The sequence below is a fragment of the Urocitellus parryii genome, chromosome 11 (assembly GCF_045843805.1).
Source record: "Urocitellus parryii isolate mUroPar1 chromosome 11, mUroPar1.hap1, whole genome shotgun sequence".
NCBI lineage: Eukaryota > Metazoa > Chordata > Mammalia > Rodentia > Sciuridae > Urocitellus > Urocitellus parryii.
This window is the reverse complement of record NC_135541.1, coordinates 86,102,901-86,121,152: the sequence shown is the minus strand read 5'-3', so window position 1 is coordinate 86,121,152 and position 18,252 is coordinate 86,102,901. Positions and strand designations below refer to the sequence as shown.

General features: G+C 34.2%; 1 pseudogene; it reads right to left on the bottom strand.

Annotated features, from left to right (window-relative positions):
- Window positions 1-757: 757 nt before the first annotated feature.
- Window positions 758-18,252, bottom strand: part of LOC113197017 (large ribosomal subunit protein uL16-like) — a 154,326-nt pseudogene continuing 136,831 nt past the window's right edge.

Sequence of the window (18,252 nt, the reverse complement as noted above, 5' to 3'; positions counted from 1 at the left end):
ATAAAAATAAAAAGAAAGTTTTGATCTATTCTGCATATCTGAATTTTAATCAGCATATCTGAATTTTTTTTTCTGGTATTCGGAATGAACCCAAGGTAATTATCCACTGAGCCACTTCCCCAGCCCTTTTCATTTTTCATTCTTTTTATTTTGAAACTGGGTTTCACTAAATTGCTGGGGCTGGTCATAAACTTACAATCCTCCTGCCTCAGCTTCCCCAGCCACTGGGATTATAGGCATGCACCACACATGTCCAGCCAGAATTTTAATCTGATACTTTATAATATTTCAGGAAATTAAACTCATACAAAAGAAACATGTTTAGATTTTAGTAATTACTGTTTAGATATAAATTGAACCATGAAATGAGTGAACTAAAGAGAAAAGGGCGACTTGAAGGCGATTTTTCTACATGGTTATATGTAATTTAACGCCTGAGCCAAATCTAATCTTAAAGTACTGCATAAAATCAGAGTCAAATATACCTGTGAGATAGGAGCCTTACGAATAACCAGATCTTTCCATGCCCATAAAAACCTATCAGATTTTATACCAGAACACAAATATTAGAGAATTTTCAAAGACTGTGAACTTCTGGAGCTCAGGAGTTACTCCTTACTTTGTTATTCCCTGGCATTTTTTTTTCTTTTTTCCTCCTCCTCCCGATCCCCTCCCCCATCCCCCTGCCTCCTCTCCCTCCTCCTTTTTTTTTTTTTTTTAAATACAATACAGGAAGGGGACAACACAGTGGAAGCCTTCATGAATGCAGGGTCCAGCACTTGACCAGGGGACTACAATTGGGGATGCATTTGACCCCACAGCCATTAGGAATGAGACACTTCTCAGCTACCAGGCATTCAATTTCATCAGCATTAAACTTGATAAAGCCCACTTCTTTGAGATGTGGATCTTATGGCAGCCAGGGAACTTGAACTTGGCCCTGCATAGGGTCAATCATATGTCCTGTTCTGCAGCTTGGTGAGGATGGACATGATGCTTGGCCAGCTTGAACCCTGGCCACTGTGCTCCGAGTTTCGCAAACCAACCATTCACCAGTCTGGAGCCTGTCAGCCCCAACACAGCACAGTTTATTGTAGATGCAGATAACATAAAAAGGGTGGAGCCATACTTGGATTATGAAAGTCATCATTGCCACAACTTATTACCACGTACTTGTTGGCAGCCTCAGAGTCTTCAGAGAATAGCTGCTCATATTCGTCAGATACTGTGTGACCATAGAAACTCATCCACTTCTGCCTTTGTAGGCACAAGGTCAAAAATGCAGATCTTGGCATCAGTTTCACCTCTACAGAAATGAGTACTGCTTGTTCTTACAATACTGGCAACCCTAATTATAAACTCCTTTTAAAGTCAATATTTTATTTAAAAATTTCTGATTTAAAAAAAATGTCTTTGAGGGTTGTGGATGTTAGCTCAGTGGTAGAGCTACATTTTTCCTGACATGTATGAAGGCATGGCTTATGTTCCCAAGACCCCCCCGCCACACACACACATACAAATCATCTTTGCTTTACAGAACTAAGCACTCCAAATTTACCAGGTTAGAACATTTCAGGTCCAAGCCCCCACAGGCATTTTCCATAGTGGGTACTTAGATGTTCAGTCATCAATTCAATAATATATTCTTTTTATTTTATACTCAACCAATTATATATAGCAGGACCCTGAGAAAAGCACTACTGCTTTAAATTTTCCTTTTAGCATTGAGAAGTCACTGATTAGGCCCCCAATGAATAGACCCTTCCCTGAGTACCACATATATACAGATGTTCATACTCAATTCTTAACAGTTTTCAATTGCTAGTGCCTATTTTTTATTTATCAAACTCACATAAAAGCATACTCTTATCTATTTAGTAATCCACACTTTTCCCACTAGAAAACTAGCTCTTTGGAGCAAAAGAGCACATCATTTGGTAGATCAGTGTGTGTAGCAACATGCCTAGATTTAGAGATGTTCAATAAAATGTCTTAAATAAGTGGCAATTTGTCACTTCTATACATATTGCCTCTGAATTCTACAAACATTAAGATAAATATGAAACAAAGATTTTAATGGTGGGCTGGGGATATCACTCAGTTGGTAGAGTGCTTGCCTCGAATGTGCAAGGCCCTGGGTTCTGCAACACCACCAAAGAAAAAAGGTTAAAGACATAAATGGGACAATAAATTGGTAAGTGCAATAAAATATTAAAAAATATATAGATATAGTAAAAACTACTGGTGAGAGTCAGGAGTAGTCATTATCATTATGCTATAAGATAATATGTGAACTTCTATTATTATTATCATTCTGCTGATCAAAAAAAATAATCAAAGGTAAATTAAATCTGTCAAAATTTAGGGAAAATCCCAGAACTGGAAACAATGGAAAAATGTAATCAAAATAGAAGAAACTGTGAAATTGATGCTTGAAAATGCAGTTGTATCAAAACTAAAGAAAGATACCACTCTCACTCCTAAGCACTGACTCACTAAACAATAAGAAAGTGAAAGAGGATATGGCAGGACAATTGAAATCTGGTTAGAGACATGGACGATAACCATAAACCTAACTCAGTTTCATTAAGGCCAAAGCGGGGAAGAAAATAAAAACAAAAACAGAATACAAGTATTAATACTGAGTGCTACTACTAATTAATATAATGAAATTATTAAAATGAATATAATAGCTCATGTATATCAAGCACTGCCTACATTCTAGGGATGTTATAGGTATATGTATTGTTATTCATGACTGAAAACGTCTCTGAGGTAGATGCTGTTTTCATGAATATGTTACAAATAAGGAGGTTGAGATGCAACAGGTAATTTGCCTAAGATCTCAGAGGTAATAACTAGAAAAGGAAGGTTAAATCTAGGCAAACCCATTTTATTAATCCTCTCAGGTTGAATAGGTAATAAATATATATTCCACACCATTAGATTAAAATCTGATAGAAAAATAAGGGTAAAAAGATTGTAAAACATTCAGGGACTCGAATTTTTCTTTCTTTTTTTTGGGGGGGCATTGTTTTATACGAGGGATTGAACAAAGGGGTACTTTACCACTGAACTACATCCTCAGTCCTTTTATTTATTCATTTATTTTACTTTCTTTTATTTTTGTAGTGGATATTTAACCTAGGGGCACTTTACTACTGAGCTCATCCCCAGCCCTTTCTATTTGTATTTTTAGACAGAATCTTCCCAAGTTGCTTTGGGCCTTGCTAAATTTCTGAGATTGGCCTTGAACTTGTGATTCTCCTACCTCAACTACTGAGTCCCTGGGATTAGAGGCATGTGCAACTGTGACTGGCTTTTTTTTTAATTTTTAAAATTCTTTTTTTTTTTAAAGAGAGAGTGAGAGAGTGAGTGAGAGAGAGAGAGAGAGAATTTTAATATTTTTTTTTTTAGTTATCGGCGGACACAACATCTTTGTTTTTTGTATGTGGTGCTGAGGATCGAACCCGGGGCCGAACGCATGCCAGGCGAGCGCTATCACTTGAGCCACATCCCCAGCCCTAAAATTCTTTAAAAAGAAACAAGCAATCCAATTAAAAATGGAAACATTCCTGACAGACACATCATCAATGAGATTTTAGAGAGCACGTGTGCATAGGAAAAGATGCACAGCATTATTTTACATAACATAATTTATTAGGACATTGCAAGAAGAAAGCAACACTGAGATGTCACTACACACCTATTAGAGTGACTAAAAGCCTCAAGCTTATAATAACAAAAGCTAGAGAGGATGCCTAGCAACAGGAACTCTCACTCATCACTGGTGTTAAGGTGATAGTCACTTTGGAGGAGAGTTTGGCTGTCAGATGGGAAAAAAGAAATATATATATATATACTTTAGCTACACAGTCCATCAATTGAGCTCCCAAATATTTACTATTTGAAACATGGTCACACAAAAATCTTCACATGAATTTTTATCAGAACTTTATTGATAATTACCAAAAATTGAAATTCACAGATGCCACCCAAATGGAATTTATCCCAGATATGTAAGACTTATTCAACATTCAAAAAGAAAATAATGTAATCTATCAAACTAAAGATAAAAGTTTACATGATCATGTCAATACATGCAAAGAATTTTGACAAAATTCAACACTCATTCATAATAAAACCTCATAGTAAACTTGGATAAAAGGGGAACTTCCTCAACTTCATAAGATTATATATATATATATATATATATATATATATATATATATATATATATATTAAAAAAAACACCTAAGATCAGGAAAAAGAAAAGACTGTCCACATCATATTGGAAGTTCTAGCTAATATCCTAGGTATAACATGTACAAATTGGGAGAAAGAAATAGAGCTAACTTTATTCAGAGATGCCATGGTTTTACATTTAGAAAATGCAGAAGAATTAACAAAAATAACAAATCCCAGCAACTAATAAATAGTTATAATAAGACTGCAAGACACATGAGTAATATAGAAGAGTTAACTACTTTCTCATATGTTAGCAATAAATAAGTAAGTAATAAAGTAATAAGTAATTTAAAAATAAGTAAGAGGAATTTGGTAATAAAAACACAATACTATTTATATTAGCACATCCTATAAAATTCTTTTGTTTAAATCTAATGAAATATGCACAAATAAATATGAGGATAAATCTAATGAAATATGCACAAATAAATATGAGGAAAATCATAAAACTTTAATGAAATCAATCAAAGAAGAACTAAATAGGAAAATATTCCATGCTCATGAATATAGAAATTCAATATTGTCAAAATGTCATTTCTTCCCAATTTGATTCATAGATTCAATGCAATCCCAATGAAAATTTCAGCAAGTTATCTTGTAGATATTGATAAACTGATTCTAAAGTTTAAATGGAGAGTTAAAACAGCATAATAACCACACAATAGTAATGAAAAGAATAACATTAAAAGATTGACACCATCTGATTTCAAGACACAGTATAAATTTATAGTAGTCAAGTCACTGTAGTATTGCCAAAGAACAGAAAAACAGATCCAATATTTTCTGTTAGAATTGAGAGTCCAAAAGTAGACTCACAAAAATAAAGTCAACTTATTTTTAGCAAAAAGGACAAAGGCAATATGAAAGAAAAAAATGGTCTTTTCCATAAATGGTGTTGAATTATTAACACTAAAAAAAAGTTTTGTGCAGAACTTACACCCTAAAAAAATTAACTTATAATTGATCACATTTAAAATAACAATTCTAAAATTCTAAAATTCCCGAAAACTAACATGGAAAAAAAAGCTGGAAGACCTTGTTTTTCAATTACTCTCCAGATAAACACCAAAAGCATAATGCCTTAAAGAAACAACTTATAAGATGGAGAACACTAAAATTAAGAATGTTTGTTCTGTGAAAGACATCATCAACAGAATCAAAAGACAAGCCACAGACTGGGAGAAAAATGTGTGTAAATACATGTATAATACAGGAATGTTAACCATAATGTAGAGAGAACTTTAAATATCAGCACTCAGAAACAATTAAAAAAATAAGCCAAAGACTAGCTGACACCTCACAAAATAAGATACACAGAGGAAAGAAAATAGCATGAGGAGATTCTCCACTGCATGTCAGGGAAGTGCAAGTTAACGGAAGAAAAAGATACTACTACATAACTGTTACAATGGCTGAAATTTAAAACACTGACAACAACAAATGCTGGCAAGGATGTTGAATAATAGGAATTTTCATTTATTGCTCATAACGTAGCACAGCCTAGGAAGATAAATTAGCAGTTTCTTACAAAACTAAACATTCTCTTACCATACAATCCACCAATTTTACTCCAGAGTATTTATCCAAAGGAGTACTTATATGTAGTATAACCATATCAGAATTCATAAACTGAATTGCTTTCAGTAGCAACTTTTTCCATTAGAATACAGAGCTTGTGCATAGTTGTGTTTGATTTCCATCTTACAAACTATTCATTATGAAAGTTGCTTAAGTCAGCACATTTCTTCCAATGTTCTTTTTTTTTTTAAAGAGAGAGTGAGAGAGAGAGAGAGAGAGAGAGAGAGAGAGAGAGAGAGAATTTTTTTTTTTAATATTTATTTTTTAGTTCTCGGCAGACACAACATCTTTGTTTGTATGTGGTGCTGAGGATCGAACCCGGGCCACACGCATGCCAGGCGAGCGCGCTACCGCTTGAGCCACATCCCCAGCCCTCTTCCAATGTTCTTGAGTGAAATTTATACATTTGAAGTACAAGTAGATTCCGATCCTTTTCAGCATTTGTACTTCAAATATATAAATTCTGATAGGGGTATACTACATATAAGTGCACAAACACCCTCACACAGGTAACAGTTTGTAATGTTTTATTTGTAATTTGTAACAGTTTTATTCATAATAATTATAAAAACTTGGAAGTAACCACAGTATCCTTTAGTAGACAAATAAAAAAGCTGATAATTCAAATAATAAATATTATTCAACACTAAAAAAGAAATGTTTTTCTCTTCTTAAAAGTCATTCTATTTACTAATCTTCATCCTGGTATCTGATTTCTGGTGAACTCCAACACATAGCAACATTCAATTTTTAACCCAAACGTATAATTTTGACTTATAGCTTTACTCTGAGGTAAAAAGTTTACGCTGTTTACTATTTCACTCTTTTTTCCCCATGAAATTTGGGATCTTACCCTTTCTCATTCTGATTTTCTTTTCCCGAATGATCACTCTGATGTTACTATACAATTTGAATTCATTTAATGTTTGGTTTTCTGTATGACTCACTATGTCTTTGAAATGTGCGAACATATTTACTATCCATGAGATTATTAAAGTCATCAGAATATATAACACTGAAGAGAGAATAACAGTTTGGAAAAAAGTAAGAGAGAGGCACACACAGATAATAGAAATCATGAGAAAGTAAATTAAGGCATGAATACTGGAGAATTTCAATTTTTAGAAAATAGAATGAGAAATAAAAGAAAGAAACTAGTTGTTATCATTTGCAAAATAAAAGCCTCAGACTAATTTTCTATCTAAAGCATTATCAATCCTCAGCATCTCCCCCCACACACAAATAGCTAAGTGGAAAAGCTAATCTGACAAATCAAAAACCTGATTTAAACATTGCACAAAGTGTGCATGTATTAAAATAGCATATGGTACCTCGTTATGTACAATTTTGTATCTTTATTCCTTTGCTAAAACATAAATTAGTTTTTAAAAATTTTGAAAGCCAACATCAAACCTCCAGAAGTTATGAGTGAATGTATGCAATATGTATGTGGCTGTACAAAACTATAATCTAAGGAAAATTGTACTCTCTGAATTTTTACAAGATTTTTTTTAACTCAATATTATGTAGTTTGTAAAAGGAAAGTGAAGGGCAAACATTTAGATCTGAGAAAAGGAAAAGATTTTGCTTTTATAATTAAAAATTGGCATTCTCTAGTATTCTGAAATGAATAAAATAATACTAAAATATTTATTAATTTAAATTTTATTAAGAAATCATAATCTTTTTTTCATCATCTATTCTTTCACAATCCACTTTTATGGTCATTGTGAATTCCCATTTATTTGTCTATTTTATTAATAGCACACTACATTTTAACCTTCAGAAAAAAATGACATTCAGATTGTTATTCTCATAGGTGTCTTTAAATCTAACTTACTTTTTGTGTATTAAATTGTATGTTTTCCCTGATTTCTTCTTTGCTGATCATATTTCTTGAGTAATGAACCCTGTTCAATTTTGCATTTATTCGGAGAAATAATTTTGAAATACTAGTATTAGAGGTTATTATTTTAAATATCCTTACCAGAGTCAAAAGAAGGTCCTCTTCAATTCTATTGTCTATTTACTTTGTTTAAATATTGACTAAGAATGGCAGGAGTCAATAAATTTGTACTATATTCTGAAAAAAAATAGTGTGTCCTCTTTTTTCTGAATACTTCCCAAATCCCTTTTCTACTTTTACCTTACTATTTTAACTAATTTATGTATTTTATTTTTAATTGTTTCCTATAGAAAATTCCACCTCTTCCACTAGAACATAAGCTCTATGAAAACAGGAGAACAGTTTTGTTTCCTACTATTAGAGTTAGGAGACTAGAGATCAGCTTGATTTAAGCATTTTATAAATATCTTTAATAAATGAAATTTTTCTGCTGTATGTTTAAAAATAGTTATACAATAAATTCATTTTTCTTTTTTATGGAGAAATCCGTATTACCATCATGGACATTTTCCAAATTCAATTAATGTTGAACAATAGGTTTTGGCAGGAAAGACTGTGAATAATAATCTTATTCATAAAACTCATATATACAACACATTAATTTGGATTTGTGAGAAGTAATTTTCCAATGTAAATTTAATTTACATAAAGTTTAAGAAAATAAGAACACTTGGAATTGTAACAATATAAAAGTTATTTGCATAAGTAGAATCACCCTCTCAATCCCAAATAAGTTTTCATTAATGGGTTACCACAATTGAAATTATAATATTCATTAGATTAAGTGATTCTCTCCTTTAGCATGTTTTTTTTAAACAGGAAGGAAACGATATTTTGTTAGTTATTAGTTTTCATAATTTATACAGTTGAAATTTTAATATCTTCTTAAAAATGCATTTAATTGCTCTGTGCAGCAGATTGCTCCTATAATTCTAGACTTTTCAGTTAGTTGAAGTACCAAAGTAGATGAATTGGTGCATAGAAGTCCCTGATTATACTTGGTTGATTTATTATATTAATGTGGATGAGCATTAGGTTTCATTTCAACCTGGTTCTCTAAGATCATGACCAAATTATCAATTGCCCACAAATTTCTCCAACTCAGTGCCCGGATCTCAAATTCAATATATTTGAAACTAAACTTATTATTTATTTCCTCTCACTACTCCAAAATGCCTCTTGTGTGTTCTCGCCATTACTGACACACAATAACTCAAGCTGTGAACTTAAAGATCATAGTCTACTCTGTATTTTATTTTTTACTCATCCTGTTTGTGTCAAATAATCATAGTGGTTTTACCCATAAACATTGTTTTAATGAATTCCTACTCTCTATCTCATCTGCAACTGAGCAAGTCTTCTACCAAGGCAATTACTATGACCTCTGAACTAAATTCCTGCTGTTTATTTTGTCCTAACTCCTTTTCAGTTCTTCATACTTCTTTAATATGTATGTCCTCAAAATAAAAGTCTCATCAGACCATGTCCTTGTCTAAAATTCTACACTGATTCCTGGAAGCTTACTGGAAATTCAAATTTTGTAGCATACCGAATAAATAAATCTTTCACTGCCTCAGTTCAGATGGGACATTCATCTTTTGCCCTCAGAGAGCAGAGCTCCTGATTCTCTGGTTTTGAGATTTCAGAATTTACGGTAGCATTGCCTTCCCTACCCCTTGTTTTCAAGCTTTTGATGGTTAGATCATCCATTTTTCAAGTCCAGACTTGAACTAATTGTACCATAAACTCTCCTTGTCCTTCAGTTTCCAGATGCATATCATGAGACTTCTAAGACTCTTTAATCACATGAGCTAATTCCCACAATCAATTTCCTGTTTTATATATATATATATATATATATATATATATATATATATATATATATATAGGGGTGGGTACTAGAGATTGAACTTGGGGGCACTCAACCACTGAGCAACATTACCATCCCTATTTTTTTGTTTTTTATTTAGAGACAAGGTCTCACTGAGATGCTTAGCACCTCTCTAAGTTGCTGAGGCTGGCTCTGAACTCACGATCCTCCTGCCTCAGCTTCTCAAACCGCTAGGATTACAGGCCTGTGCCACTGCGTGGGACTACTTTTATGTATCTTAATGTTATTGGTTCTGTTTCTCTGGAGAAGTTGGACTAAGAGAGTAAATATGTTTCCACATCATTCTCTGTCACAGACATACTTCCTTTGCATTGAATACCTTTTTCCTAATATCATGCTTAGGATTCTTTATTACTTGAAAGTAAAAATATCATCATTTCTTTCTATTATTTTTCATTACAGGGGATTAAATCTAGGGCCTTGTGAATGGTATGTGAGTGCTCCAACACTTAACTATATCCTTAGTCCTTTTCATTTTTATTTGGAGACAGGGTCTTGCTAAGTTGTCCATAACAACTTTGAACTTGTGATCCTCTTGCCTCAGACTTCTGGAGTCCCTTGGATTATAGGTATGTACACCATAAACAGCTTCATCATTTCTTTAAAACTTCCTCAATTGTCCTAGAATTGTTCCAATGAGTTGCTTCTGTATCAACCTTCTATATACCTCTATTTCAGAATCCTTTAAGCTGCACGGTAATTACCTGTGAATATATCTGTTCAACTAGGCGAGATACATTGTCTGTCTTTGTCTTCCCCAAGTTTAGTACAGTGCCTATGCACAGATGTAATGTAGTGAATTTCTCATTGTGGTTATTGTATTGGAAATTTAACTCCAGAATTTGGATTTGATACTTTGCACATTTCCTATCATTTTATTTATATTCTCTATTTGGAGATACGGGATCACTATACCTTCCTTTATTTCTTAGGCATGGTTTCCTTTAGGACTTGCATCTACTTATGCTATCTGCTTTGCAAGATCTGTCTGCTAAGTCTGACATCTAGTCCTTCTCAAAGTTTTTTTTTTTTTTTTTTTTTTTTTGGTACCGGGGATTGAACTCAGGGGCACTCGATCACTTAGCCACATGCCCAGCCCTATTTTGTAATGTATTTAGAGACAGGGTCTCACTGAGTTGCTTAGCGCCTCATCATTGCTGAGGCTGGCTTTGAACTCACAATTCTCCTGTCTTAGCCTCCCAAGCCTCTGGGATAACAGGCATGCACCACTGTGCCCAGCTTCAAAGTCATTTTTATTGCCTATTTTTTTCTTATGTACAGATCACACTAATTTGTGTTCTTTTATACTTCATAATTTTTCTAGGCAGTATGTCATGGCAATTTCAAACTTACACCCTCCCATAGAACTTGATGTTTATTTATTTTCTTAATCATTGGCCTGGACTATTTCAGATAAAGTTCTATGATTCCTTCTGTGTATAGCCTCTGATGTTATTCTTCAGAAGGTACACAGCCTTGGCACATACATAGTTGTGTGGGATTTAGTAGATTTCATTGAATTAAAAGGTGTTTCTATTTATTGCATGTCCTTAGGACATTTTTAGAGACTTAAAATGGTTGGAGGTTTTTGCAATAATTCTCACAAATTATAGTTGCTTTTCTGAGAAAAGGACCTATGGGGCTCTTAATGGTGCTATTTCAGAAGTATCTTTCCTGTAACTCTCTGACTTTACTACAAAATGTTTTAGTATTTTAATAAGAGAAAAAATACATTTTAATTATTTAGAAAATTTGTGTTGTAGAAAACTTGCCCATTCTATGGGGATCAACATATAAAAGTTCTATATTTGTTGAGGTAACAAATATTACTGGCTCTTTAGAACTTGTTAAGTGATCTTTGAATATAAGTATTTACCCTGTCTTGAAATTCCTAATAAAATAATTTTACCTTATATACATTGCAATAGATGATAGTATGTGCATTGGGTAATTATGGGTTGGAAATGTTTTTTATGTTTGTTTATATTATTCTATCTCGGTGTTAATATATGATCAATAGAAGTCATTAGAATTAAATTATGAACAGAAAAGAGGAATTTGGATTTAATAGTCCAGAACTTTGGCAAATATCCAATATTTAGAATCTGTAATAAAAAATGAATTGCAGAATATAATCAAATGCAACAGAACAGAGAGTTTAGAAAGACATATTTGAGAGTTAAATTCCCTGGGAAAATGTAAAACTTCACTTCACTTACCACCCATAATCAAAAATCACAAGTGATCAGTGTGACTAAGGTCAAGTAAAACATGTTGGTTGGTGAAGTCTTAAAAAGCAGATGTTCTTAGTTACACACACACACCTGTATCCATAAATGGCTTCTGTAAAGAACCAAATAGCTCAATCTCATTTGCCATCTTTCAGTCTCAATTATGAGTGTACTACCTCCCAGTCCCCATATAAGTCTCTCATGGTGTACAGATTTTGAACACCCCAAGGGTATAGCATAGATCTATTTATATAATTAAATAGTACTTCCTGGAGCACATTCTACAGGACACTAATTACATCACTAAATAACTGCAAAATGACTTTTCTGAAAAACAGTTTGGAAAAAAATGTCATCTATTGTAGCCTATTTTTTTTTAAGATATTGGAAATCTTCACTAGCATATTACTTCCTGGAATGTAAATCCACTATAGTCAATGAAACTTATTTCATTGTATTTTAATAAATATGTTTGTTCTACAATCTGTTGACTATAAAGCTCTTTATTATAGTAAATATTAAAGTCCCTGGAATAATATTTTCCTTATATACTTTGGAAAAATTCTACTAGACATATTGGATGTTGAATACATAATGGGGTATTTTATTCATTGATTAAAATGTATTTATTGAATGTCTACTTTGTGTGAAACATGAATGAGGCATTGAGTATAAGATAAAAGCATAATAAATTAAAGAGATGTCTATTATTCCAAATAAATATGAACATAATTTATTCATGATTTTTATAAAACTAAATTTTCCTATTGTCTATATACTCCTCTTAAGAGAAAAGATTTTCAATGATTATATGAATGTTGTCTATAAAGGATGTTAGCATCAATACAAAATTAATATTAAAATATGGACAGTTTATATGCATACTTGTTAGAAACTCATTCATAATTAGTGTTACCACAAGACAAATCTTTGCATTAGGTTCAGAAATAATTGTGATTCATGGTTCCAAGTGCCCTTAGAAGGTAAGAAGGAGAAGCAAAATCTCACTTGACAAAATTCTTCATATTATTTCATAGTGTAGAAAGAAAACTTAGGGAACTCAAAATCACATATCAGTGGGACAAAATAATAAAAGATGCAGTTGTAAATGGCCTTTTGCTAAAATGCTTCTCTAAATTTTTAAAAAAACTTTTTATTTGTTCTTTTTTTAGTTATACATGGCAATAGAATGTATTTTGACATACCATATATACATGGTTCCCATTTTTGTGGTTTTATATGATGTGGAGTTATACTGGTTGTGTGTTCATATTATGAACAAAGGAAAGTTATGTCCAATTTATTTTTCTGTCTATCCCATTCCCATTTCTCTTCTATCCCCTCCACTCCACCCTATCCAGTGTGACATTCTTCATCTCCCTCCCCCACCCCCACTTATTGTGAGTCAGCATCCACCTATCAGAGAGAATATTTGGCCTTTGGTTTGGGGGATTGGCTTATTTCACTTAGTATGATAGTCTCCAATCCCATCCAGTTGCTGGCAAATGCCATAATTTCGTTTTTCTTTATGACTAAGTAATATTCCATTGTGTCTATGTACCATATTTTCTTTATCCATTCATCTGTCAAAGGGCACATAAGTTGGTTCCATAGTTGAGTTATTGTGAATAGCGCTGCTATAAACATCTGTGTGGCCACATCACTATATTATGCTAATTTTGAGTCCTTTGGGTATACACTGAGGAGTGGGATAAATGGCTCAAATGGTGGTTCTATTCCAAGTTTCCTGAGGAATCTCCCTAGGGCTTTCCAGAGTGGTTGTACCACTTTGCAGTCCTACCAGCAATGTGTGAGTGTGCTTTTTCCCCCATATCCTTGCCAACATTTATTGTTGCTTGTATTCTTGATAATTGCCATTTTGATGGAAGATTAATGCTCTATCTGAGGTGCAGGTGGCAGGAAAAATTCAAACTATGTACTGCATTAAATCAAATAGTTCTTGTTATGATGTTTACAAAGTTGTCAAAATAGACAGAAATGATATGACCAATAATTGTCAACAAAAAAGCCCAATAAATTTGAAAAAATGTTTTACAATTTCAAATGGTGGACATGGTGGGAATAGAAGTAATGTAGGATGTGGTGACTATGAGGAAGGAGGAAAAAGGGTAGAAGTAAAAAAAAAATTAAAAGAAAAGTGAAGAGAGAGCAATAGATATTGGCTGTTAGCACAAAGAAATAGAGAAAGAGATTCAAGGGAAACTCTGTACTCACACACTCCTTGATCCCCCTAAAATACAGGCTCCTTTAATTCACTTACTCCGCCACTGTGCTTGTGGAGGGACAACTCTGAGTGGTGCCTCCAGCTGTAGCAATGGGTCAGAGAAAAAAATATATAAAGTACAATTTTAAAAAATACAGAACAAAACTGAAATATACTAATTAAACCTCCTAGTTCTCAAAAAACTAATACATGAAAAATAACTGGTTTCAAAAATGCTAGAAATGAGAAAAAGGGAAAAAATATGAATATGCATAAATGTCCATGAACCATTAAGGTCACAAATAAACAGAGAAAAACAAGAGAAGAAGAAGAAGAAGAAGAAGAAGAAGAAGAAGAAGGAGGAGGAGGAGGAGGAGGAGGAGGAGGAGGAGGAGGAGGAGGAGGAGGAGGAAGAAGAAGAAGAAGAAGAAGAAGAAGAAGAAGAAGAAGAAGAAGAAGAAGAAGAAGAAGGAAGAAGAAGAGGAGGAGGAGGAGGAGGAGGAGGAGGAGGAGGAGGAGGAGGAGGAGGGGAAGAACTACTCAACATAAGTTAATTGTTTCTGTTGGAGTTCAAAAGATTCTCAGCTTCCCTTCTCAGGAGTTATGTGGGGTTGTCTGGAGCATGATGCTCACTCCTCCCGGGGCTGGGGGGTTGCTAGGGAGAGAGAGGTAATCCTATAGACAAACTCCTAGAGGAGGGATTTGGGCTTAGGTAGTTGCAGGCTCTAGGCTGAATGCCAATTGATTTGGAAATTCTAAATCAGTATACCTCCAGGGCCCAGTAATTGTTGGTCCACACTGGACGACTGTACCCAAGATCGCCCCTGGTTTCCCCTTGTGTGGTGGAAGAGCCAATTCTTAGTCCACTACATCACCTGCGGAAACCAAGTTTCCTGGTCTTAGTTTCAGTCTCCATATGCAGCCTCTCCCTACCCTGCCTTTCAAATTCCTGGCCAGGCATGTCTCCCCCAGCTGGTCCTGGAAGTTATTGTGAATTGTGCTGCACAATTGGGGGAGGGGGAGAACTAGGTAGGTTTCCAGCTGTCCCTTATGTAAACCTCTCTTCATGTTTGATTTACTCTTTGTCACTTAGGCACACTCTATGTTGTGCAGTGTGGTTTTGCCAGGCCTGTATTAAAGGCTAGCCTCAGATTTACCAGGACTTGGCTCCCTCAGCTGCTGGTCCCTAAGCTGTAGTCACAAAATGCTTCCTTCCTCTTTCCTCTGAATGCTGCTGGGAGAGATGTGGTTTCTTTCCCATAGAAGTCTATTGTGCAGTGTGCCTTTCAGCTTAATCAGGCAATGTCTTTGATCTCTAAACTCTGTACTTAGACATGCCTTGGTCCTCCTAAAAATACAGGTTCCTTTAAGTAATTCCCTTACCCCTCCACTGGGCTTGTGGAGGGACCACTCTGACTGGTGCCTCCGACCACAGCAGGGGTTGTGGTCATAGAGATTTCTTCTTCATTTTATTTTATCCAGCCTCCTGAGTACCCAATGTACTTTGAGTGTGCAGTATTAAATGCCATGAAGGTTTCCCCCCACTTTTTTTTTAATTACCCATCTTGCTGAGAAGCTGCCTGTCTGCTTTATGGGTCTCATACCATGGAACAGCCAGGAAAGCCACCTGCTCTCTTCCACCATTGTGAAAACTACTCCTCTCTAAATTTAGATTGTAATTTTAGAAATTCCACTAAAAATTCTTACAAAACACATTTATATGGACATAAGAGTTCTTAAATATTGAATCTTCACGTATGCACTCTCTCTATATTTTTATAGTACTTTTTGATTACATACACTCTCAATCAGCCTGAAAGGAGATACACAATCATACAAAACATTCCTACAAACCCACCTGCCTACCTATTAGATAATCATGATCTGATATCTTACAGAGGAAACTATTAGGATCCTCAGAAATTCTATACATTAGAAGTGACCCAATTTAGAATTCTATGATAAATTCTAGTTCCACTTACATATATGGAACTCATAGTTCAAACTTCTATGTCAAATCATTTAATTCCAAAAAAATGTCTTAGATTAGGTAATATGATAAATATCTGTCATCATACCCTCTAGTATGTCTGATGACACCCTCTGAAGTTGACCCCCTATTTCCTTTGCCTTAGTATATTTAGCTTATACTCCTTGTTTACTTTTTGAGTCTATACAAAACTTGCTACTATTTGATCCATTCTTGTTGATCCTAACTGGGGACCACATTGACAAGACATTTGAATAGTCTAAGAATGCCACCAATTAACAAGAAATCACAAGCAGAAGATAGAAAAATATTTTCTGGAATAAATAATTTGGAATTAGATATAAGAGTTTGTGTGTTAAAATAATCATATTCATTAATATGAAAATGTCATTCCTCTGGTGACAAGAGGCTAAAGTTGGATGGATCATGGAGTATTGAAATGCAGTAGGAGATTTTAATTTGCCATACAGGAACCTTTTAGATATTTACTTTAAGGCTACCTCCTATGATATCTCAAGCATAGTGACATCAAAGAAGAAGAAGAAAAAAAAATAATAATAAACTATGAACCAGGACTTAGTCCTTTTATGCTAACTCTGAATACCACTGAGTTAAATGTTTTAAAAATGGGAATCCTGTTTTCAGATACATGCTTATATTTATATAAAGTGCCACCATGCTCTATGATCATAATAACCAGTAAGTATTTATTAAATGCTACAATGTTCAGGTTTCCATCTCACTAGGAAGACTGGATCATGAAAATTCATTTTGGATAGTGGACTGAAATAAAAATTAATTCAAAATTACGAAGAATTTATCTGGGCATGATGGCATTTATATGTAATCCCTGGGACTCAGGAGACTGAGGCAGGAGGATCACAACTTGGAGGCCAGTCTCTGCAACTTAGAGAGAACCTAAGTAACTTTTTGAGACCCTGTCTCTAAATAAAAAATGAACTTGTGATGTAGCTCAGTGGTAAAGTATCCCTGGGTTCAATCTTCAGTACCCCCATATATATATAAAATAAATTATCTATATATAATAACAAATTATACATGATAATAAATTATATATAATGCATGTTTATATATTATATGTAATGTTATAATACATAATAATAAATTATATATATATAATAAAAGATTTTTTTTATGTTCTTGTCCTTCTATAATGAATGGTCTATAGGAGAAAATATTATAATTTCTCCAGCATAGCTATGCAAAAACATCTGCTAAAGTTGGAAATTTCCCTAAAAGAGAATCCACAGTGATTAATGTCTCTTCAGGAGCAAACAGCCATCAGCACAGCTGAGGAAACATCTTGAAACTGAGATACATGGGCACTTTGATGAAGATATTTCCAACTGCCAAGGTTTTTTGTTCCTTTGGGACTTGCTGAATTATTTATGGCTAAGATTCTTTCTTTTTTATTATTTTTTGGCTGCGGCCTTTCTCCTAAAAAACATAGCTCTCTCTGTTGTTGCTTCCATTCTCTAAGTGTTAGGCAGGGACAATGCATGTCCTGAAAACTAAGTGTCCCTAACACCCTCTGTGTGCTCTCAGGACAGATGGCCTGGTGGAACACAGCTCTCCTGGTCTATTTGTGCTGTTATGATTCAATACCCTAAACTGTGCAATTTATAATGACCAGAAATGTATTTCCTCACAGTTGTGGAGGCTGGAAAAAATCAAGACCAAGGCACTGGTTTCTGCAGCAGGCCTTCCTGCTGCCCCATCACACAGTGGAAATGTAAAAGGGCAAGGACAAAGGCAGAAGGTACCTGAAACTGTCCTTTTGTATTGGCATTAATCTCACCTATGAGGAAAGACTCCTTACAGCTTTATCACCTCTAACACCTCTATCACCTCTAACACCTCTAACACCTCTATCACCTCCTAACACAATCACACTGACACACAAATTTTAACATGAATTATAGGGCATAAACATTCACACCACAGCATTTCACCCCTGATCCTCAAAGCTCATCTCCTCTTCACCTACAAAATGCATTCCCTTCATCCCAATAACTGAAAGCCTGAACTTGTACCAGCATCATTTCCAAAGTTCTACATCCAGAGTCTCATCTAAAGATCAATGAGCAAGATTCAAAATATGATTCATCTTGAGATGAATTCCCTTACAGCTGTGAGTCTATAAAGTCTTAACAAGTTACATCC